At 36.1% G+C, this 24799-nt stretch overlaps 1 protein-coding gene and 1 non-coding gene across 7 annotated transcripts in view; one reads left to right on the top strand and one right to left on the bottom strand.

Annotated features, from left to right (window-relative positions):
* Positions 1–24799, bottom strand: part of Pif1A (PFTAIRE-interacting factor 1A) — a 162880-nt gene that overhangs the window by 62160 nt on the left and 75921 nt on the right. For 2 of the 6 annotated variants that reach the window (XM_089737223.1, XM_089737224.1), the window contains exon 2: positions 16355–16382. The exons of the other annotated variants lie outside the window; for them this stretch is intronic. The gene's annotated coding sequence lies outside the window, so the exon portion shown is untranslated. The remainder of the gene's footprint in view (positions 1–16354; positions 16383–24799) is intronic. 6 annotated transcript variants of the gene reach the window in all.
* LOC114241272 (U2 spliceosomal RNA) lies at positions 76–274 on the top strand. The gene has a single exon (XR_003624574.2). It is a non-coding gene; the product is annotated as a U2 spliceosomal RNA (small nuclear RNA).

The following is a 24799-nucleotide window of genomic DNA, read 5'->3' as shown; positions in this document are numbered from 1 at the left end:
ACATAATGTAAAATAATGTGCAATTAATATTTAATAATATCGATCGAAATGAAACTTTTATGGTATACTTTCTTAATCGCTTCTCGGCCATTTGGCTAAGATCAAAGTGTAGTATCTGCTTTGTAGTATCTGCTCTTTTCAGCTTAATAGCTGAAATTTCCCTCATTGAGGGACCAGTTTACTAAACTGATTTTTGTAAGACTTGTCACAATTTTGAAATAAATTGCATTGCGTCTTTCTTAATGCTCTGCAAGCAATGTAACGCGAATTAAATAGGTTGAAGCTTGATGTCAACGACCTCGTGTGATCTGGGTAGTGCGTACCGCTTTTAAATTACAGGCTTAAATGGATTATGTTATGACTGAAATTAGGTTGTGACTAAATAAAGCCGTCTGCCATCAGCATGAATGTCATAATGAAAAACTAGCGACCCGCCCTCGCTTCGCTTCGGAAACTGTAATTTATTATTGATTTCTCCACTATTTAATCAATGTTATTATACATATAAAACTTCTTCTTCAATCACCCTATGTATTAAAAAAGACCGCATCAAAATCCGTTGCGTAGTTTTAAAGATTTAAGCATACATAGAGATAAAGGGACAGAGAAAGCGACTTTGTTTTATATTATGTAGTGATGAAGATGATTAAAATAGCTATCCTACCCTTGAAACAGAAACTTATCATTACTTTGTCTAAGTGTCTTATAATCGATTGGTCGACTAGCTATGTAACTTCACTACACTTTCTAAGCACAAACGAACCTTAGCTTGGCATTTTACTTAATTTACCTAATGTTTTCTTATGCTTCAATAGCTTGATTAAACATTGTTAAGTAAGGCACAACTTGACATTTCGAATTGTGTAATATATACAATTCGATGTTAAATTAGAAGCATTAAAAAATAAAATATGCAATTTTTGTAAATGTCAATCGAATTTTAATGTAATGTTTTGCGTTTTAAATGAATTTTAAGTCTTATTTATTTCACGGCTTATGATTTTTAAAAGCTATCACACACAGTCGTTGAAGCCACTAACAAAAAAAAAACGAAATCTAGCGCTTTCGGTGAAATTCCAAAAATTTCTAGTTTTCCCTAGCCGGTGTAGTTTGAAGGCGATTAGATCAATTTAAAGATCGGCTTTAATACCTTAATAACTTTATAAAATAGATAATTATTTGACATTGTCAAACTGTCACATCAATATTTCTGAACTATTAAACCCTCACGGAGACTTTTTAATGGCAATGCGCAATATGAATGCGGGAATATGTAAATAGTTATATTGTGTTAATTCAGTGTTTCTTCAGGTTTACAAGTGTAATACTATTACTATCTGATTTTGTTATCTGTTTAGCATCTGTCAAAGTGCTAATATGTGGGAAGATAAAACAAAGTAGCTACTTGTAGCTTCTCGTGTTTTTTCCAAAAAATCCACTGAAGCCTTAGTAAATAACCACCATTCTACTGAGACTTTATTTCATTCAATTTATTTCATTTCATCTGATTTCGGTGTGAAGTGACTGCCGTATCTGATAAATCAATATCACCCATGTCATTTTTGCTCCACATTGCTTATCATATCACAGAATATTTATAATATTAGGCTGTGTGGTGTGATACCTTCGCCTTTCCTGTTGGAAAAATGCACTACTGCTACATAAATCCTTACGAAAAGTAATTCAGCGACACTGTATTTTAAAAAGGTTTTTAGCATATGTCACACATCACGAAATTTTTATTCCTTATCCAAATTCGTTTCAATCTCTGACAGATTTTACCGTTTCTGTCATTAACGGGTGCTTTTATATCACGATGTTGTCATTCGAAAGTATCACGCGCTATTTTGATATTTGGTCATTATTTTGTACATAATTACTGAGAGCAAAGTTGTTAAAAGTTATAAATACCGCAGTTTTTACAAACGGTTTCGAATTACTGGTCCTACTGACCTCTTGTGAGTCCGCACGGGTAGGTACAACCACCCTGCATATTTCTGCCGTGAAGCAGTATTGCATTTTGGTTTGAAGGGTGGGGCAGCCGTTGTAACTATATTGAGATCTTAGAACTTATATCTCAAGGTGGGTGGCGCATTTTCGTTATAGATGTCTATGGGCTCCAATAACCACTTAACACCAGGTGGGCTGTGAACTCGTCCACCCATCTACGCAATAAAGAAAACAAATGTTTGTGGTTAGTCTCTCAAACTTTATTTATATGCAGCCACTTACTACAATTTAATGATGACACCTAACTGATAAGACGGGGGTACTGACCTGACTGATATCCATCTTATCAATGCCCATACGATTCGGGGGAAGAATATTTAAAAAAATTGTGGTATCGTAGGACACCGGATAGGAACAAAGTTCCTTATTATAAAACTATTAATTTTAAGTTCTATTCGAGGTATAAAGAAAATAATTATTCGGATATACATTTTTTATTATGATTTTTTTATTGATAAAAAAAACTACTTTACAAAGTTATCAACTTTATTTTATTCACAATGATTTATAAAAAATATATAATAAAAAAATGTTATTCTTTGTACGTTATGACAAAGTGAAGTCGTACACTGTGTGCATTACTAATAAAAATCTTATGTTACGGACGTTTTTTCCCGGTTAGAGTACACCTCCGCATCGTCACATAAGGAACTTCGTTCCAAAAATAATTACTAAGGATGGATGACAAAGAAGAGGGTTGAAGAAAGCCTGGATCCTTGGAGCACGAAATAGCCAATCTGAACCCAACGTCTTCCGATTAATAGCCATAGACACAAATAAGATCCTCTAAAAATTATCAACAGAAACGGTTGTCTTGTTTACACTTTTTTAACTATACGTCACCACATTCCAATCATGACTAACTGTAAATATAGTACATTGAACGTTTGCGAATATTGAATTTCAATCTCGGCTATTCAAAACACGCCGTGTGAACATGAAACATTTAGGGTTTCTGCTCACGTCGCGTCGCCCGGGCGCTAGCGTCGAGTTAAAGTTGAACGAACCGAGTTATTGCACTTTTAGTTTCCCAGGATGATTTTCGTTATTATTAAATATGCTTGGATACACTTCGGAATGTACGTACGTAGGAAAGTTTCGAATTTGTTTAAGCAAATGAGACGGCAGTTGTTTTTGGAAATCTTATCGAATATAAAAATGGTTCGAATTACAAAAAGAAAATTATTTTGAGTTTTAAGTATTTTGGAAATCTTATCGAATACAAAATGGCTCGAATTACAAAAAGAAAATTATTTTGAGCTTTAAGTATTTTGGAAATCTTATCGAATATAAAATGGCTCGAATTACAAAAAGAAAATTATTTTGAGTTTTAAGTACATATATGCGGGATGGTAGGGCGAAATCTAATGAATATTTTCTTTAAAATCTTTTAATAAAAAAAACACTCGTGACATCGTAATCTTCATATCGATGATTGACATTGATATTCTTTTTCTTTTAATATAAATCTAGTGTGCCCGCGTGAACTAATGAATATATACCGTATAACCAGAAAGATAAAAAGTTTTTATTTTTATTATTGCTTAATTGGGTGGACGAGCTCACCGGCGCATCTAGTGTTTATATACAAATAGATATAATATAATATTTTTTAGATGTTTATATCAAAGAAATGGAATCAAAGAAATTATGATGGTATATTAAAATCCGGTCAACATATTTAAACATACCTAGAGTAATGAACGCAATATAAATGACATACGTATCGTATCGCGATGTGACTGATGCATAAAACATTCTACTCGTTCGGACTAAATAATGAACCCAAAATTATTTTCCTTTGAATTAAACATGCACTTAAAATTAATAAGAGGTCCGTGTTATTTTAAATGTAAAACACGTTGTTCTGTTTCTTGGAATGTTATTAACATGAAAAATATTATTACACTGCTATAGTTTTTCATTATTAATAAGGAAGAGAGACATCGCCGTCTACTGAGTTCATCTCTCACTATTTATGGCGAAAATGATATTAAGTTGGTTTAGTACATTATTTGACGATATTTCGATGGCGCCCTGATAACGGAAAACTATCATTTATATATAAATAAAACTACTTTATGATTTAAGGTCGCGGTTTTTGTTGTTATTTTTTTGTTATTATATGTTTTCGTTTTTTTGTGACAACTTAAATTTATAAATTTTTCTTTTTTTTCCCTTTGTTCACTTTGTACGTATATGTGATTTTGATGGTGAAAACTTGTATGTTTATTGTTTTAGCTCTTTTATTAAATATTATTTGTTTGTTTTGTGCTGTTGGTTTCCCAAATAAATAAATAAAATTATTTCGTAGTAAGAGACGAATCTTACAATCAGTTTTAATTAAGTCTACAACAACTGAAAACCTAATAAAATGCTATACATATTTTCATATACATACTTAAGTATGTTAGTGTTTAGAATTGTTTTACAGGTGACTGAAAGGGGATTTTCTATCTCTTTCCCGCAACGCAAATGCTATTATATAATTTGTATCGCGCTCATTACCGAATAATCATCGTAATTATCACATCATCAAACAATAGTGCGCTGTTTGACTTTTTTTATTTCTTAGATGGGTGGACGACCTCACGGCCCACCTGATGTAAAGTGGTTACCGGAGCCCATAGACATATACAACATAAATACCGCCACCCACCTTGAAAATGAAACTATGAACCATGAAAATAGGTATATTGAAAAATATTATTTTCAATGACTGAACGTATAACGCGAAAAATCAACAAGAAGTAATTTTGAATTCTCGTTATTACGAAACAAAATAATAATACATACAATTGTAAAAACCGAAAAAAAAAACAATTTCAACTTTTAATTATTGTGAACGTTACTCAAAGACAATGGGGCCTATTAACAGCTTGTCTGCCGTGCGACTGTATGCGAATACCACGGAACTAAGAAAATTCTTGGGAGCTTCCATTTTGATCCAGTTTTGAACAAGTCCAGTGTGGACAACTTTTTTAGGTTCTTAGTACTTATTTTTGTAAGGGAGAGAGGCGGTCCCAGAACAACTTGGCGTTGTTCGGTGGAGCAGAAACTAGGCGTCTTGGGTTTGACGTGGGAGGAGCTAGAACAAACTGCCCAAGACCAATGTAAATGGAAGGATTTGATTCGAGCCCTACACCCCAGCAGAGGGTAATAGGAAAGAAAGAAGAAGAAGACTTGACTGAGGACAAGAGTTCTCAGTTATTTTTGAAGACCAGGAATACCAGAGTTGAAATGTTTACAATAGCGACACTGTGATGAATATCGTGTAATAAAATTCAATAAAAGAATAATTTCATAATTTTGTAATGAATGATGATAGAGCGTGCTTTCAGATTCTTTGTTGTTTCTTTTGGAAAGTACTCATGTATTTAGGTGGTTACCTAACATCAAGGAGGTTGTAAAAACAAAATACAGTCAAAATCTGTTATAACGACATCGAAGGGACTGCTCATATTCAGTCGTAAAAACCGATAGTCGTAACAACCGGTGATGTTTAATATGTATCGTGCAAGTACAAACAAATCGATAGGGAATTATTGGAAAAATATATTTACATAATACGCGAATTTTTTCAATATTAATTTGTTTTCTTTTTCTTTGCAACATTTTGAAAGTTTCACGAATAACTCCACAAAGTTTTGGTGCGTCTTGTGTATAGATAAGTAGCAAACGAACTGAAGAGATATGAAGCAGCGGGCTTTGACTACCGCGTGCACGTGTTTTGTTTCTAAGAATTAGAAAAGACCCTACACTAAACTAAATCCTATTGTTTTCTTTCCTGATTTTAATAGCCATTGAAGACAAATGTGGATACCTATTCAAATTGTTTACAATACAGCTTAGCCGGTCGTTCTAACAGATCTAATTCTCCGAAATATTAGTTAATTTGGTCGTTTTATGAGGTATGTCGTTATTACCAATGTCGTAGAAAGCAATATTTTTAATAAGGCGGTCATATGGCATTCAGCCGGGACGTTTGTTCTAGGTTATTATAACCGGCATGTTGTATTAAACGATGTCGCAGTAAACGGTTTTGACTGTATAACATTTTTTTTTTGGTCTCACATTGGTTGGTCTTTATCTTCACATAATTTTAACTGATATGTAAAATAATCTGTAGGTCAATTTAGGAAAACACTTCTTAATGCGACGCCCTGTTTAATTAGTGTAAGTATTAAATTTAGAAAAAGACATCGGGTAACTCTAGAAAAAAATATATAATTTATACAAAAATAAAAACGAAAAGATTCATCAAAATACAAAGAATGAGGCGCTTTATATCATAAAAGCTTCACGAGAAATCCCACGAGAACTAAGCTTCCATTTATCATTCATCAAAACGGTAACTTTCAAGTGGCCGAACACTGATTTCGTTTACAGATGAATCACGGACTTATGAGATATCATCTTTGAGTTTATGAAGAGCAACACTTTCTACCAGACGACGTGATTAGATCATGTGGAATTATGTGCTTAATCAATCGGATAGGTACGTGAAGTTTGAAGGGTGGAACACCCGTAATACAATAAATTGAGATTTCGAAGTCTTAAGATAGGTAGCAGCACAACCGTGATGTCACTGGACTCCAGTAACCTCTTAATGGGCTCGACGAATAAATTAACCCACAGACAAAGCCCACTGAGTTTCTCGCCGGATCTTCTCAGTGGGTCGCGATTCCGATCCGGTGGTAGATTCTTCGAAGCACTGCTTTTGTTAGGACCAGTGTTAGCAACACCTCCGGTTTGAGCCCAGAGAGCTCACCTACACGCTAGGGTAACGCTGATATAACCTTTCAACGCTATCAGCATAGGTAGGAAAAAAACGAGTTATTTGAAGACTGTGGGCAGCATTTTAGGAGCAGACAGCGTTGTCCACCCTCTTTTTAGTCTGTTTTGGTCTTACCAATGGAACTCGATGATTTGTCACGACACAATCACGATATCGAAACAGTTTTCCCGAACACTTTTACTAAATCGAATATTGTAATTGGAAATCGAAATTAAATTGAGCACTTCAATTTTAAAGGTCTCAAAGTAATGTATGTGTAACTAGCACCTCATAATTTAGATTCGTTTTGTTGTTTCTCGCTTTTTTGTTATTAGCATTCTTTCTTGTCAAGGTTAGAAATAAATAAACTGTTTCCAATTTCTTTATTCGTAACTGTAACTCGTCGATAATTGATAAACAAAAATCAATCTTAAACGCAGGGGAAAAGATACTGTATTTTTTTTTCAATGGGACCGTTCGAAAAAAGTGAGCGTAAAATTCACACGTTCAAATATCAAATTGTAGATCACAAATAAACATTTTATGACACGTATCAATTCGTATGGTAATCAATGAAAGATATTCTCTATACTTTCTCTATAAAGTTTATTACTAAAAAAAAAAACATGTGAAATTAAGCGTGCGAATGTGGAATCATTGATTACGGTCACTTGCTTTGTAGGACGTTCGTGATTGCGAGATCCAACTAATTATTTATGAGAAATTCTTTTGTATTCGACTAGAATTTTGAGGTTGCCTTGAGCACCCTCAATTAATTTAAATATATTTAGAACAATTAAACGGATATTTATCTTGATTCTAATTCGTTTTAAGTTGGTAAATAATGATTTCAATTTTTTTTTTTGCAGAAACAACTGAAAGATCTCACCGCCTAATCTGGTGTTGGTATTCGTAAAAATGAAATAAGCACGTACTTCATTGGATAAATTGGTACCCGCCTACGGGATTTGAACGTGGGTACAATCGCTCGATACGAACGAACCCGACGTCTTATCCTTTAAGCCACAACAACTTCGATTGCTCTTGAGTCATGTTTCGAGGACACATCTTTGGTTTTTGTACTGTAACAAATTATCTCTAAATTTTGGACATTATGACCCAATTATGTTGTCATGCAATCAAGGTTGTTAATTCTATAAAATATGTTTAGTTTTTGTATACATATATTAAAAAGGCATACAGAACCTCATAAACCACATCATGAGTGTTACATTTGTTAAGACACAGTTCATGGTTTTAATCGTTTTTTTTATATGATTGAAGTATTACTGGTGGCCCGGAGGCCTTTCCTGTTTCTGCAGGACAGGTGGGCGAGCAACCTTTTTTTTTTTTTTTCGGGTAGAGGGCCGAACCTCCTACGAGGTCCCCGCGCCTAGGGGGCGCGCGGGGTATGTGAGACTTAACGATCTGCAGGTGTTGAGAGCAGATCGCGGGCCCAAGGATTTTAGGGCCCACCCACTAAACGACTCCCCTGCACTCTTACACCCGACGTCCGATCTCCGTCCGGGGTCAGAACCTGGACAGAGTAGGGGGGTTCCCGCGGTCAACACTACAACCAGACACGCGGCGCCACCCCGAGGACGCCCGACCGACGGGTCGTCGAGGCGATAGTCGACAACCAACGACGTCGGTCTCCGCGGTACGGCGGCCCTACCAGGCCGCCCGGGCGGTGCCGCTGGTGTTCCGGGATACCCCGCTGGACCAGAACCAGCCTGCCGGGTCGGAACGCGATACACCGCCGACCGGGTTGCTCTTCAACAGTATGTTCGGCGACGACAGCGACGACGAAAATGCGGACCGCATCGCAGTCCGCAGCCGCCGACGCGCCGTCCCGTCCTCCTGGTGCCAGCGCGCTAGAGTGACGGTAGCGTGCGGCGCAGCCTCAACCCCCTTAGGTCGCCCCGTGACCATCACCGGGAGGAGACTGCCTCCTCATAGGGGCTGGAGCTGGACAAACGCCCTCCTCCGACCCCCGGCTCGATGGGCGAGCAACCTAACCTAACCTAACCTAACCTAGCCAGGAGAAGTGGGATTAGCTAACAGCTGCCCGAGCGATTCCGAAGGAGACCTAACAACTCAAGAGGAGCTGCTTCGCGAATGAATCTATTACCGGATCGGAATCGAGACCCGCTGCGAAAATCTGGCGAAAAACTCAGCGGGCTAATGCATGGGTTAGGTTGCACGCCGAACTCTTTGTCGAGTTCGACGAATACGGGATCCCTAAGCCTGCTCCTAGTTTTAATTAAACATGTTTTACGTTAAACTGAGTCAACTGTAAGAAAAAAATATGAAATGCAGTGTCTGTAAAAGTCTGATGCATGAAAAGTGCTCTAGAAATGCATTGTAAGCGAATTGCGGTAAAAACAAAATATAAAAACTAAGTTTGCGGTCGGTCAGACATTCTATGTCATTCTGTTCGTATTATAAGGAAATTAATCTGATTTTACCTAATATAATATTTGCTACAGGGAATCGTGAAATTTCAATATAACAAAATAAACTTTTCAACGTTCTAATAGACAATATAAAAAATATAGTACCGTTTCATTCTTTATTATTTTCGCTAGGCAACGGGATCTAAAACCATTCACCACATTGAAACACATGATATGATTGAATTAGAACCATACGATTCGCAATTGTAGCGGGCTGTGCGACCACAGGCTGTTTGTTACGCAAGACTACAAGTGAACGGGTGTCGGGTTCAGTGACAATCATGAGAATTAAAAGTTTGTAGCAAACATGTCGTTTTTAAGCATTTGTGAAAAACATATCGGGCTTTTAATGGTCGTAATTTCGTTAAAATATTAAGCAAAGGGAATCTGGTCATTCGAGGTAGAAAAAGACATATAATTAGTAGTATTTTGAATGCTCGTAATTTCATTACAATATTGAGCAAAGTGAACCTGGATAATTATTATAGCATAATAATACTGGGCGCTAATGAAATACATGGGAAAATTGCATACACTGTGGGATGTAGTCGCGTCGGCAAATACAAAAAGATCGTTACTTTGTTAATAATAATTGTAATAAATCAGTTCGATTGTTTATTCAGGCTAAGCAACGAGGTCGATTCTGATGAGCGCAATTAGCAGGTGTCGATTTCTCCACTTTTAGGGTTCCGCGTCAAATTTAAAAATATGTATATAAATTTAAGGGGCAAAATTACAAATGGAACATTAAAATAAAACAATAAATTCTTGTTGTAGGCAAAAAATTTACGAATAAATAAATTTCAATGAAACAAAGCCCACAGAAATTTAATAAGTTATGTATAAAATAAATTATTTATGAACGCGTTAGTAAAGAATTTAAGTTTGAATAAATTACGAATTAAAAAATTTCACCTAATTGTTTGAATGATAGAAATAAAAACACGAGTCACTTTTTCAATTTAACGATTTTATAATGGCGCTAATTCTAGGTTAAAACAAAATGAGTTATACAACGGACCACAACGTTCTGACCGACGTTCGGTTACGTAACTTCCTATAACATATTATTGATGAAGTTGCTATTTTTACCTTAATTAAATCACGATGCGGCCAACTGCGAATGCTTACTCTAAGTACACTCTTAGAGCGAATAAAATCGTATTAAAAAGGCTATTATTAGCTTGACCTATATCTACCTACGCAATATTTCAAGGTAATTTTCAAGAGACGTCCGATTAAGTTATTTTGCAGCCATACCAAGAACCATTCGCATAGGCCTACCTCTTCCAATTCGGTAGGCAGCGGCTTGGCTCTGCCCTTGGCATTGCTGAAGTCCATGGGCGACGGTAACCACTCACCATCAGGTGGGCCGTATGCTCGTCTGCCTACAAAGGCAATAAAAAAAAAAACACACCACTGAGCCCGATCTTCATACAAATTTGAGTTAACTTTTACGCTATCGAGAACGTTAAAAAACTCGCACTAAGCACACTGTAAACCATATTCAGCAGGTACCGCCATCTTGCACATCTCTTCCGAGAAGCCTTCATCGGTCCTGATTTCGAAGAATAACCGTACCAATGGATAACCGTTGTACCATACAATTGGGACATCGACCTCATATCTCAAGCTGGAAGGCAACATTCATATTTTGGTTTGCTTTTTTTTAGTTATTAGATGCAAACGGTCTTTCTTGTAGGCAGACGGCCCAACTAATGGTGAGTGGTTACCGTCTCCATAGACGTCGACAATGCCAGGGGCAGAGTCAAACTGCTACCTACCGTTGTACTGCCGTTATGTTTATGGGCTGAGTATTCACTTAACATCTGATGAGCGTGTTCGCCAATATTGGCTAAAAAACCCACTAGCTATTGGCTAAAAAAACATGTAAGGTACTGATGCCATGCCGTCCAAGAGCGCTCTGAATATTTCAGCTAAAAGCTTTTAGGAAAAAGATCGATTTAGTAAATTACAAATTCCAAAGTATTGCGAGAGTTTTATTTTTTGTATTCCTCATTTAATCAGTGAACAAGCAAAGCATTTATAAAAGCATTTTTATATTGTTATTAGCTGTACTTGTCCGCTTCGCTGGGCATTTAAAATTAACCTTATTATTTCTCACCCTCACAAAGATTCTCATCATTAACGCCCCCGCAACTGGTGTAGGGAGTCCAACATAAATATTAGCCTATCCATTAAGTACATGTATTTTCTACACGGATACCAAGTTTCAAGTCAATCGGATGCATAGTTCAGTAGCTATAACGGAACATCCGTAAAAACCACTTTAGATTTATATATTAGTATAGATATGCATATTTTAATAGCTTGAAAACTAAGAACTTGAAACGGAAAAATATGAACATTTCTCAGCGATTTGTCGTATATCAGACGTTGATTTTCTGAAGACTCAACGATCGTTTCGCAAACATTTAACTATTATTCCAATATGGCTTTTAATGAACATAATTAAAACTTCATTAAACAATTAAATCATAGACATAGTCGGAGATTTTAATATGTAGAAAAAATTTTGATTACTGCGCGCCAAGGAAACTATGAAATAATTAGACGGGACTAGGTCTAACTAATTACGCGGTAATTTGTGTAATTACATCATACGTTTCAAAAGAGATTTAAATTATATGTATTTTTAAGGGTCGGACGCAATGTGTTATAGGATGACTGAAAAAGGAAGATCTTACACTTAAATTGGAAACGCAAGAAATCCGCCTTACTAACATTTTTTTTTATACCTACCTAAGCTGGTAGCCTTGAGAGGCTATTCCAGCGTAACCTTAACTAGTAGGTGAGCTCACGGGGCTCAAACCTGACGACGTTGCTAGCACGAACCCTAGCAAGAGCCGTGCTTCGCAGAATCTACAACCGGATCGGAAACGCGACCCACTGAGAAGATCCGGCGAGAAACTCAGTGGGCTGTGTCTGAGGGTTAATTTACTCGTCGAGCCCTTCGTCGCAAGCGACGGGTTCGGCGAGAACGGTGACCGGTGCTTGAGGTACCTAAAAGCATCGTTAGTGGATCGGGAGGATCCAAGATGACGTGTTTTGGGTGACGTCGACTGCTTTCCATTCTTTCCGCAGGATCGGGAATGCTAACTAAAAAAGTTACTTTTATTTGCTACTTGTTCTTTGGTTTACGCGAGTAATAACCACTATAAAACTACTTAAATGTATATCAATTCCAAAGCTTAGAATACTTTACTGTTAATAAATCGTACATCAAAACGAGCATTATAAAAAAAACACCGTATGTAAAATCGCTTATTAAAGATAACTTAGCTCTTAATGTAAAAATGAAAAAAAAAAAAAAGTTTATTGTTCCACATAACTGCTCTTTATGAATTAGTGATTAAAGCCTCCATTTTTTATTTTATTTTTGTCAGGAGGAAATCGCCAGACTCCCACCCTCCACTGGGGATGGAGGGTGGGGCATGTCGGAGTCGAACCGACTAAAACCTCCTGTCGCTCAACAACCAACGTCCAACCCTCGCATGAGACAGAACTCATGAAAAGGCAATTCCTGAGTTAGGAGACTAAGCTCTCCCTAAAATCGTAAATACAATTTGGAGGAACTGGCCTAAAAATAAATCAACGGACTATTAACAAACATGCAGGGATAAGTGTGATAAAACTTTTAAACTTGCATAATAATTAAGAGTGATGATTAGTATAATTAATTCTCAAGTCGAAACGACAATAACGAAACAATCACGCAATTGTAATTGAGTTTTAAATTCACACATTATTTTTAAAAGTCAACGAATCCGACCTATCCTCAAACAATGAAATTGTTAATTACATTAGAATTGTACGTTTTTGTTCAATGATTGTTTATATTTAATAGGCGCTTAATCGCATTCGCTCAAGCTAGTAGTTGACATTTAACTATTTTAAAAAACCGCCACCGGAGTAGAGTTCATCCATACTACCTGGAACCGCTGCGATCATCCACAGTGCGTTTCCAGAGGACTTTTTTGCCACGTACCATCCGGCTATGGAATGAGCTTAAGTATTAAGCAGTAGGCAGCGGCTTGGCTCTGCCCTTGGCATTGCTGAAGTCCATGGGCGACGGTAGCCACTCACCATCAGGTGGTCCGTATGCTCGTCTGCCTACAAAGGCAATAAAAAAAATATAATAATTTTATTGTCTCCTACATTGATAATATCCTATTTTTGATCAAGTCGGGATTCTTTATTGTTATAATTTTTTGTATAATTAATGCCGACTGTCATATTCTGTATAGACTGATGGGTGTTTTATTTCGTACTCCGCTAATGGCACTGTCATAGTATATGCGAAGCATGCAAACGATTTCACGATACCTTACACAAACAAAACAGAACGCAAGGCGGTTGCGTTTGTTACAAACTCACTAGGCCACTAGTGCGTTCAATAAATCAACACAATACCAATTAATAGTTCTATATTCGTTCACAAGACTCCGTAAATATAAAATACATTTCCGGCACTTTCGTTCCTATTGTCATTCAGTTGCGGCTTTCGGTGCTTTTGACTTTCTTAGAACGGAGCTATGGTTATGGCATACATACGTCTTACGTACGTGACGTCTGTCTGTACGTTGGTAGGTTCGTCAATTAAGTTTTGCCTATGCCTTAATAGTGTTGTACTGGGTTTTGTTTATTTATTAAAATTTATGTACACTAATAGTCTTAATGCCCAAGACGCTCTGTGCTATTCGACAATCGTCGCTGATATTTAATACATAGTTTGTATAATACATTTTTACACCGCGCTGCAAATTTTTGCAACCATTGATTTTTTTAGATATAACGGCGCGTGACATTTTAAATAATGAAAAACAGTTAATTTTGAGAGTTAACATTTATTTTGTTATTTTTATAATCGTTGATAGATTATTCTGTTATTTTGATAACGATTCATACTTTTATATTCTACTAAGTGGTAATTTTAATTAAGAGCTGGTAACACAACAAATCTGCGCTTATCATGGCTGGCGAACGTCAAGTCATACTATTCTCTTGCTGTCAAAATTTTGAAAATAAAGTATGTATATTTAGCGAAAGTCTATCTAATTAAAGTATATTTAGAGAAAAAGCCTGAACAAAACCAATTAAGGAAATTCGGTACTTTTGGATATCTTTATCCTTTCCTCACAAGTAAAGAATTTATATGTTTTATATACTCTATAAGTAGGTAGCCATAAAATGCACTATGGCTATCTGATTTCCACGTGGTGACATTTACTACTCATTCACTTTGTGCTTTCTTCAACCTATGTACAGATAATTCAACGTTTTTTTGGAGCAACTTGACCACACAGGCTGCTTAATTAAGAGTTAATTTTATTTCATCTTTTGAAGTAACCAAAAATCAAATCCTATATTTTTTCCGAGGACTATTGCTGTAAAAACTCGTAATAGGGGATTTTAATCGAAAATTCTTTGAAATTTATGATTTTTTTTCTATATTTTATCGCAAATGTTACGTTAAATTGTTTGTTCCTTTAATATGTAGAATTCTGAACCTTAGACTCGCATGTTTTCAATATCTCCAACTATCTCAAAACGGTACATGCTTCTTGTCAGTGTAGAAACTCAATCTGTCCGTTACTTGCACTATGTTCCCACATATTCAATAAGACAATTAAAATCACGAAGTGTCACGAGATAATGAAGTACCAGTAACACATTCTCGATGTTAAGACACGAAAACCAATTGAATTAACATGAGAAAGTCACGATTCGTACTTAACTATTAGTTAGAATGCTGATTCGCTGTACTGTTCACGGCTTGCACTGCGAATTGTATGCGCGACCTCGTTTTTCTTAGGAACTCATGAGTAATCAAGGTTTTCTCTCTATAAATGTTGAATTGAATGAATAAACGTGCCAATATTTTTATAACCTCAATAGCATCAGCGCCGTAGTGCAACTAGGGATTAGCAATGGACTCTGTCTCCTCCAAATTAGTGCAAAATTAGGTTGTCAGGGCATTTCAAAGGATTCCTAAGAGCATTTCCTATGACATATGATATAAAACATATAAGTAACAAACTAAGAATGGTTCGGGTGAACCATAAAATTTTGACCTAAGATGGAGATTCTACCATCTGCGAATCTCCGTAAATTGATAAAAAAGCAAACCAAACCGCTCAGGTAAAATTATTCATCTATGCAAAATTTGCTGAATAAAATAAACTTTAACTCCGCAGTTTATTGATCACTCACTCTACCTAGCTGTTCTGAAGCAGACAATTAGCTAAAATTTAGAAAATAGCACGTATGTACATTAACAAACGTGCTAAATTTCAATAACACTATTAAAATTGCACGATCATGAGAAAAATAATATTAAAAAAAAATGAATTAGTTTCCTAAAATATTACTTCCTTATTAATTTTCAGAGTTGCAATATCACGACCTTGCTATGAACAGAGGATTTAGATCACCTCAGTCTACGATACGGTACGTCTTTTTTTATTTATTGCTTAGATGGGTGCACGAGCTCACAGCCCACCTGGTGGTAAGTGGTCACTGGAGCCTATAGACATCTACAACGTAAATGCGCTACCCTCCTTGAGATATAAGTTCTAAGGTCTCAGTATAGTTACAACGGCTGCTCCATCCTTCAAACCGAAACGCATTACTGCTTCACGGCAGAAATAGGCAGGGTGGTGGTACCTACCCGTGCAGACTCACAAGAGATCCTACCACCAGCACCGTCTACGGTATACAGGCTTTTAATGCCGACTCGCTATGCTGATCCGGTAGTAGATTCTACGACGCACTACTCGCATTAAGGCTAGTGTTACCTAATTCTCTCAGGTTGAGCCCATGAGCTCACCTACCCGTCCGCAAGAAGCTAGAATGTCCACTTAAACTACCGGCCAATAGGTAGAGTAAAAAATATTAACAGTCACAACCCATCTCTTGTTAACTGGAGTAGCTACGTCATTAAGAAACACGGCAAACCGGAAGATCCGCCCACTATTATCTCATTGTTCACTACTTACGGTCTATTGAATTTTCTTCTATGTAAATTGCTTCAAAGGTTGTGGACGTAATTTGTAAAGTGTTTATTAGTTCAAATGCAAACTGTACTTACGCCATTCCTTGAAGATCTGTTTGTTTACCTGTAACAACAATAATATGGGCTTAGTAAAAAATAATGCATTCAAATCAAATCAAATAAATTTTTTTTTATTCAACATAAATGAAAGTACATACTTGTTGAACGTCAAAAAGCTTTAATATTTTTATTTATTGCTTAGATGGGTGGACGAGCTCCCAGCCCACCTGGTGTTAAGTGGTTACTGCAGCCCATAGATATCTACAACATAAATGCACCACCAACCTTCAGATATAAGTTCTAAGGTCTCAGTATAGTTACAATGGCTGGCCCACCCTTCAAACCGAAACGCATTACTGCTTCACGGCAGAAATAGGCAGGGTGGTGGTACCTACCCGTGCGGACTTACAAAAGGTCCTGCCACCAGTAATTACGCAAATTATAATTTTGCGGGTTTGATTTTTATTACGCGATGTTATTCCTTCACCGTGGAAGGCAATTGTGAACATTTGTGAGGTACTTATTTCATTAGAAAAATTGATACCCGCCTACGGGATTCGAACACCGGTGCATCGCTACATACGAATGCACCGGACGTCTTATCCTTTAGGCCACGATGACTTCAAAATATCTTATCTGTAAATGTATATACATTATTACACTTAAAATTCACTCTATAGTTTCGATTGTACATAAACTAGCGTTCTCCATAAGCCCCTAAAAAACACCAAAGCTACACATAAAATTAGTAACGGGGAATGTCTCTGCGATTGATTCATCATAAACTAACTATAAAAAACAATATTATAGATAATGATCATACTGAGACAATCCAGCTCTGCCTACTAAAACAATACGTCTAAACAATGCATATAATAACAGCTTATGGTACAAGTCACAAGCGTTGTGAGAGAATACAATTTTATTTGGATATTATTTTAATGCTTTATGAAGATACATCACGCCGATAATTGTTTGCAATATATTTATGTATTAAATTAGTTTCATAGGTATAATATATAGATATATGTATGTGCATATTCTTAAAGACTATGTGTATGTGTTTTTATATAGTTTTAACCAACTTCCTGGCATGTGAATTGTATAAAATTTTGAAGACCTTTGTAAACTTAAGTGTTGTTAAGCTTTGTAATATTACATTAGATGTACTGAGGGAATACTTCAAGCTACCAGATTCCTTTCATTTATTGTATACTGTGCGCCGTCTTGAAATACGAGATCCAGGTCATCGAAATAAAAGCTATGTAAAGTTTTAATTTAATTTAGGTAATTTTCGATAGGTTTACCTGTACCTACTTTGGCTAGAGAAAATGTTGTTAATATTATTTAGGTAAAAGGGAAATAGAATCTGACGTCGATAAAATAATAATAAATAGATTTGGAATGAGTCTTTCTCTTTGAGAATCTTTATTTACGTGTCAAGTTTTAGGAATAACGACTGAGGGAGTAGTAGCTTCTACGTTATTTTAGTTTATAGCGTAGTTATTTTTATCTCTGATATTATCTATTACTACTAGGACTTAGTGACAACGGTCTCAAAGTATTCCTTCGAAAAAAGTCTCAAATTCTTCTCGCGTTGTTCATTGCGCCATGATCGCGCCAATGATTCACACTCGCTCGACAGGGATTTGATTGCTATGAATAATAATATTTACAAACACTTATTGAATAATTCATTTATTGTACAATACCGAGACCCACCGGTGCGATAGTATTTCTACATACTTCATAATAGTACTTGGGACTATATGAAGTAATGGTTGGATGCACTTAGATCTTTGCTTGTTCGAGGCAAATGCTTAATTTTGATTGCTAAAATCCTAACGTAGCGTTTTGTAGTCATATGGCATCAATAGGGGTTAGCTATGAGAAACAAGTAAATCACGAGATGTTTTAAATAAATAAAAATATTGGATATTGTAAGCATCTAACTTACTTACATAAGTTATGGTCCGATTTAGGTTTCATCCACAGTCTCATCTTTAGAGTTTAAAAGATTTGCCGTTAACGCATTACACGCATTTCAAAACCAAGTTTTGCATTTATTTTTTCAACCTCGAAATTGTAAACCTCTTTATCTTTAACCCACCCAACGTTTAGTTAAAGTATATTGAACTGTGCTTTGACAATTTGCACTTTCAGGATATACGCATCCAGTTTTCCTTTACCAAGTTATTGTGTTAAGGTCATCGGCGCCCGGTCTACAGAGATATAGAAAGCCAAGATTCGCTGCGCTTATCACCAAATGTGTAAAATAATTTATATTTTTTTATTAATGCAACTAATAATTGCAACTAATCATCATGCTATAATTTGACGGTCTTATAGCACAAAATCTATCATCGAAATACAAACAAAATCCAAATAAACTAAATATAAACGTTAATTTTACATCGGCAGGTATGCAGACGCCGGAGTCCGATATAAGCCGATCTGTTACTCCCCTTCGACCGGGTATCCGCAGACGTGCGTATGATGAGTGATCACCGTCGCTCATGTAGCTCTACCCCTAGAGACATAGCCGAGCCGCTATCGATAGAATTGAATACCGGAAAGCAAGGAAACGGCGGCTAAGAACTAAGACAGATTCGACTTCCTGCCTATTCCTGTCGCAAAGTGGTCAGACAATAAACACCTTGACCAAGATGGAGCAAGACCCCCATAGGGGTGGTAGGATTCAAGAAATATTATCTAAAGCACCACTTTTTCCTTTAATAGATGAATCTGGAAAATATTCAGTAACCTAAACTTCGATCAATAATAGAACCTAAACATAAAAAAACCAATGAGCGATACCTAATATCATCTCTGAACAATGATTGTTTACAAATTACCTATTAACTTCTCTCTCACAGCCCGACTCGTCGTATACCCTGACGTGTTATTATTGATAGTAAACAGCGACAATCGTTTTCAATACGTCGCCGTCGTGTCGTTAAAACATTCGTGCGAAATAGGCATGAGGAATGACTCGGACGATTACATCTGTCACTTTTAGCTTACTTACTGACTCGGTGGTATAGTACTCGTAGTAGCGGCTCTGACTAATGAGCTGAGGATTGTAGAGATACCAACATCGGGTCAAAAGTCGTTAACAGACCTCTTTGTTTTTAACTAGGCGTGCACATCAATATAAGGCAAAATTTAACACTAATCATACCAACACTTACTGGTACCTATTTCTAACATAATGGGTAGATAATGGTATACAAGTATTTCTCAAAATAAACAAAACAAAGAAATAGTATAATAACTTTAGATTAATTGTTAAGAAAAAGTCATGAAATCAAATGTGCAAAAGCTAATAAAATGATACGTGCATTTTCAATGCATAAAGTTTAAAATGGGTCATTTGACCCCTTATAGTACTTTTAGTGTTAAACATATGAACACATTAAATCCCAATAGCGGAGACCATGCGTACACGACATAATTTCCCCTAGGACCGCACAAATATATCAAGAATCGTCCAAAAAACGGTGTGTTTTTTCCTAATATTGTCAAGAACTGACTCAAATAAAGGGCCACTCATTATTTTCCAAGACATGTCAAATGACATGTCGAATGATACACTTCTCGGCCCCCTGGACCCGTCTTATTGGCGGTCACAGCGATTATGCTGTGGCCCACTGAACTAAACGTGGTTTCTAGTCTGGCGTTGGACTTTTTAATATTTCTAACAGTTTCTGCTTCGCAGGTAGGACTGGGAGTGTGTGAGTTATCCTCCCGATTCTTAACCTGAATATCTTAAGGAATACATTCCTCCCAATAACAATCTTCTAATACGAATCAGAACCGCCTTGCTTTCAGACAAATCCATAACTGTACTAAGTGTTAATATGATGGCCACACATTCGCATGTCAAGAATACGTTATTTCGAAACAAAGCCCGCACCTATACGCGACCCAGTTACATACCCAAGTAACTTAGGTAATAACACGTAAGGCCTAGGTATTCATACGCTAAACGTAATGTTTCACGCAAAAATAGCACTAATGAGGTGAACGCATTAGAGATAATTTGTTGTCCTATGAAGCATTAAAAGCAAATATAAATATTATTATAAGACAAAAATATTATAACTTAAAAACATGCTGTTCCGTGAAGATGCTGATTTATAATCCACATTATAAGTAATTCGTTATGAGAGATTTTAATTGAATTAAAACGATCATTCAAACAAACTTTTTGTCAATTATTGTTGATTTGCATACGTAACATCAGAAAACAAAATAATTTAACACTTTGAATGACATTTATTTTCATGTACATATTATTATAAACTACGGTTGGCTTGTCGCATATTTTTGCCTCGAATTACGATACAGACAATGAAGTTGCATACAACGGGACGACGACGACTATGTAACCGACATTTGAGTCGACTATTATCAAAGCCGGCAATCTGACTTTTGGACAATTATTGGTAAATCAGAAAAACCAATTATTGACTTTGTATTCCATTGGCAGTCACAAAACTCTTCGGAACGACATCTTAGATAAATAACAGGTTAATTATTAACCTTTATTTAATGCAGGTTTTGAACCTTATTCTTTGAAGGAGACGATTATATTCAAATCAATCTGTATTGACATATCAATAACATTTTTTTTTCCAAATGCACAGATTGCCATCTTTGATAATAGACGACTCATTTGTCAAACTGATTTCCTAAGGTTAATTTTAGTTCATTTTATAAATACAATAATAATAAAAACAAACAAACCTCAACAAGGAAGAAGCAGAAATGCTGAAGACGACAGTCCGAGATAGTAAAAAGAACAAAAAAATGTCGACAGTTTTATCCGTAACAAGGGTGAAATGCCTGCACCGTTTGGTATAACACCAGACACATTATTTTTTACTTAACATAAAAGAGCTCTTTGTTCAGAGTGAAATTCGTTTTGTGATTTTCTTGAGCTTCGAAACACCAAGATCAGTGCCATGTGGCTGAGCGGATTACTTTACAATCGACCAATAAAATAACATATCAGATTAAACAACAACAACAACAACAAAGAAAAATAGATCAAGTACAATATGATCACGAATAATTAATTCATTAATAAATATAATGAGAAGAACATTTTTCATCTCGTTCGTCGTCGATTCATTGTTGTAGACATCTTCAGATGTTCCCGGTGCACGCTCCGCCGATCACGTCCCCACAACAATACGAGACCTCGATCGTGAACCTTGACCGAATCGAGACAAATTTTGTATGAATAGTATTGTTGCATCGAATCAAGATACTTTTAAAACACTTACACCACTTTATTACCGCCTATCGTCAGCTGTTAGATAGCTTTGACCAATGCTTTTTTGGTCAGCATGGAACCTTTTTTTTTATTGCCCTTGTAGGCAGACGAGCATACGGCCCACCTGATGGTGAGTGGTTACCGTCGCCCATGGACTTCAGCAATGCCAGGGCAGAGCCAAGCCGCTGCCTACCGCTTAATACTCTCCACAAGCCTCGTTTGAAGAAGGACATGTCATAGCGCTCGGGAAACACCGTGGAGGGGAGCTCATTCCATAGCCGGATGATACGTGACCGCAGTGGCTCCAGGTAGTATGGATGAACTCTACTCCGGTGGCGGGCGGGGCGATGGTAAAAACGAGATGCCGGTATCATCTCGAAGAATTCCTGAGAGCACTCTCCATGGAACATATGGAACCTCATATCAAAAAGCTCTAAATCTCAATTTACCGCTAGCTCTCTGTCGAAATCTAAGTAAATGTCAACAAACGAGAACAGCTATGAAAAATCATAATTTTCTAGAAGAGCCTAGTTTTTAACGAAAATATTATTTGAAAAATTTATCTATCTCTTAGGTTTATGGCGTTTCCTTTTAGATTTCGCCAATGTCAAGTGTATATAATACTCTGCTTTCTATAGCGGGCTTCGTGAACGAGCAAGGTCACAGATATTCACTAAGAATTAAGTGAGTGGCTAAGAATGTTTGATGACAGGATCTCTGTTGATTTACCTAAAACAAATAAGACGCACACAATATATATACAGGGGTTAGTTCGATAACAGACAGACAAACTACAGCTTAATATTATTATGGTTAATGAATGAACTAAGAATATAAACGAAAGGGGAGTTGACAAGGGAAAGAAGATATTTGAGATCAATGGGGCGAGGAATATCAGGAGGAAGGAGATCATAGAGGGAGGAAGATAGACGAGGACAACTGAAAAACATGTGATTTGGAGAGCCTTCGTCAAGACCACATTCGCAAATAGAACTATCCCTGATATGAAGTTTAGCCAGATGGACGGGGGTACACGTATGGCCTAGCCTTAATCTACAGATCGTACTTGTAACGCGTTTATGTAAATCTTTGAAGTTGCAGAACCAAGGTCGGGGAGGAATAAAGCCTTGAATATCAGCGTAGTGTTTACCTTTAGAAAAACTAGTCTTTTGCTAACAAGAATTCCAAGAAGAAAACAAAAAAAATTGAGAACCTTTGAATGAAGGGTTTAGCTATAATTGATTTTGCCTTTTCAGAATCAGCCAGGAAGGAAGTAGACAAAGTAGTCGGAGCTCATAGACATGATGGCGTGAATGTTGACCTCAACCTTGAGACATGAAATCTAAACCTCATTTGTACTACAATTACTCTTGTACCCTATTAAAATTACCAGTAGGTCGTACTTAAAATTCTACTAAAGAATCTATAGCCGCCCAAAGCATGAGAAAAAATTATAGACAACATACAAAAAAAAAAAAAAAAGTTCTTTCGAGACTACATAAAAAATGACGAACTTGCTACAAAAGTGATTACACGTACATTTTTTTTCTAAGATCGCCACAATTTCTTATCTATACTATAATATTATAAAGCTGAAGAGTTTGTTTGTTTGAATGCGCTAATCTCAGAAACTACTTGTCCGATTTGAAAAACTCTTTCAGTGTTAGATAACCCATTTATTGAGGAAGGCTTGTATTGGTCTTACCGTGATGTTATAGGCTATATAACATCACGGTACGACCAATACAAGTGGAGCAACAATAAAGAATATTTCAAAATTGGAGGTTAAATAGCTCCTTAACATTCTATAATTCAAAAATATTTTCACTTTCTACGTAAATGAAGTGGGGGTAAAATTTAGTGTTAGGCCAAAGTAACTATTTTACGCGGACGGAGTCGCGGGCAAAAGCTAGTCAAAGTATATTTTTACGTGAAGATATTTGGCTTCATATTTTTTTCACGAGTTATCGAATCATTCGCCACGGTTTATTTCGTCGATGGAAAATTGAATTCTTTCATTCGAGAAGTGGAATCCGTTCTCACGACTCGTCATGGTAGGACAGTTGCAACCGCATTCGTTCTCAAGCTGTAGTATCCAATGTATTATCCCATCGCGGCTATAAATTATGAAGGACTCGACATTTTTATTTAAGACTAGCTGACCTGGCAGACTTCGTAGTGCCTCTTCGATAAATAAAAGACCTAAGCTTTTGTATAAAATAAACTTAAAACAAACAACAGGAATCCGTCCGACGGGGTTTATACACTTAATATATTTGAGAGATTACATCGCAGTCAAACCAAAATCTGATATGTGCAAAAACTCTATTTTGAATTAATGAGTAAAAACATTTTCGTATATAATTTTATATGAAGGTGAATTTTTGAGAACTATATCAAATGAAAGCTATAGCTAAATATTAAAGCTATAAACACATAACAGTTTTTTTTTATACGGTAGATAGGGCTGTGAACTATACGAAAAGGTCAAAATGTAAAAATCTTAAAAAGTGCACATAGCTGATTTTAGTTTGACAACGACGATTATGTCTATCAATAAACAGCGAGGTGCAACTAAATAAAATAAAATAAAATAAAAACAAAAACTTGACAAATACATTTTGGACCTTGATTTGCAATATTGAATGTTATTTACGTAAAAGCAGATCCACAACACGCTAAAATCTATGCGCCGTCTTTAAGCAATAGGTTAGCGTGTGATGAATTTATTAGCAATAATCACAGACGCAAACGAAGTCAAATCAAAAAGGTTAAAACAAAAGTGAATATTAACCATTTTAGTGCTGAGCTTATATTCACATATTTTGCAGAAGTTACTAAAGGACTTTTAAAAATTTTAATTAAAATAAAATACTAAATTCAATGCTAAATTTGCAGCAAAATAATTTTAAATTAGTATTTAAATATAATAAAGGTTGTTTATTATCTTATTAAAACGTTATAAATACGCGCGCTAGGACAAGTACATACAAGTTGATACCTAATACCTATAATCAAATTGCGCAATAGTCAGTATTCCAACGCTAAGCACTTTATACGCATAAAGAGAGAGTCGATCTAGCGACGGTTCGGGTTCAAAGAGTTAAAAAAAAGCAAAAATTGTAACATCGGGTAAGGCGTTGGGTCTTTGTAACTATCCCACCATTTATATTATAGGCTATCGATAAACACATTTAGTG

The sequence above is a fragment of the Bombyx mandarina genome, chromosome 23 (assembly GCF_030267445.1).
Source record: "Bombyx mandarina strain Sakado chromosome 23, ASM3026744v2".
Classification (NCBI taxonomy): domain Eukaryota; kingdom Metazoa; phylum Arthropoda; class Insecta; order Lepidoptera; family Bombycidae; genus Bombyx; species Bombyx mandarina.
This window is presented reverse-complemented; position numbering and strand designations above follow the sequence as displayed.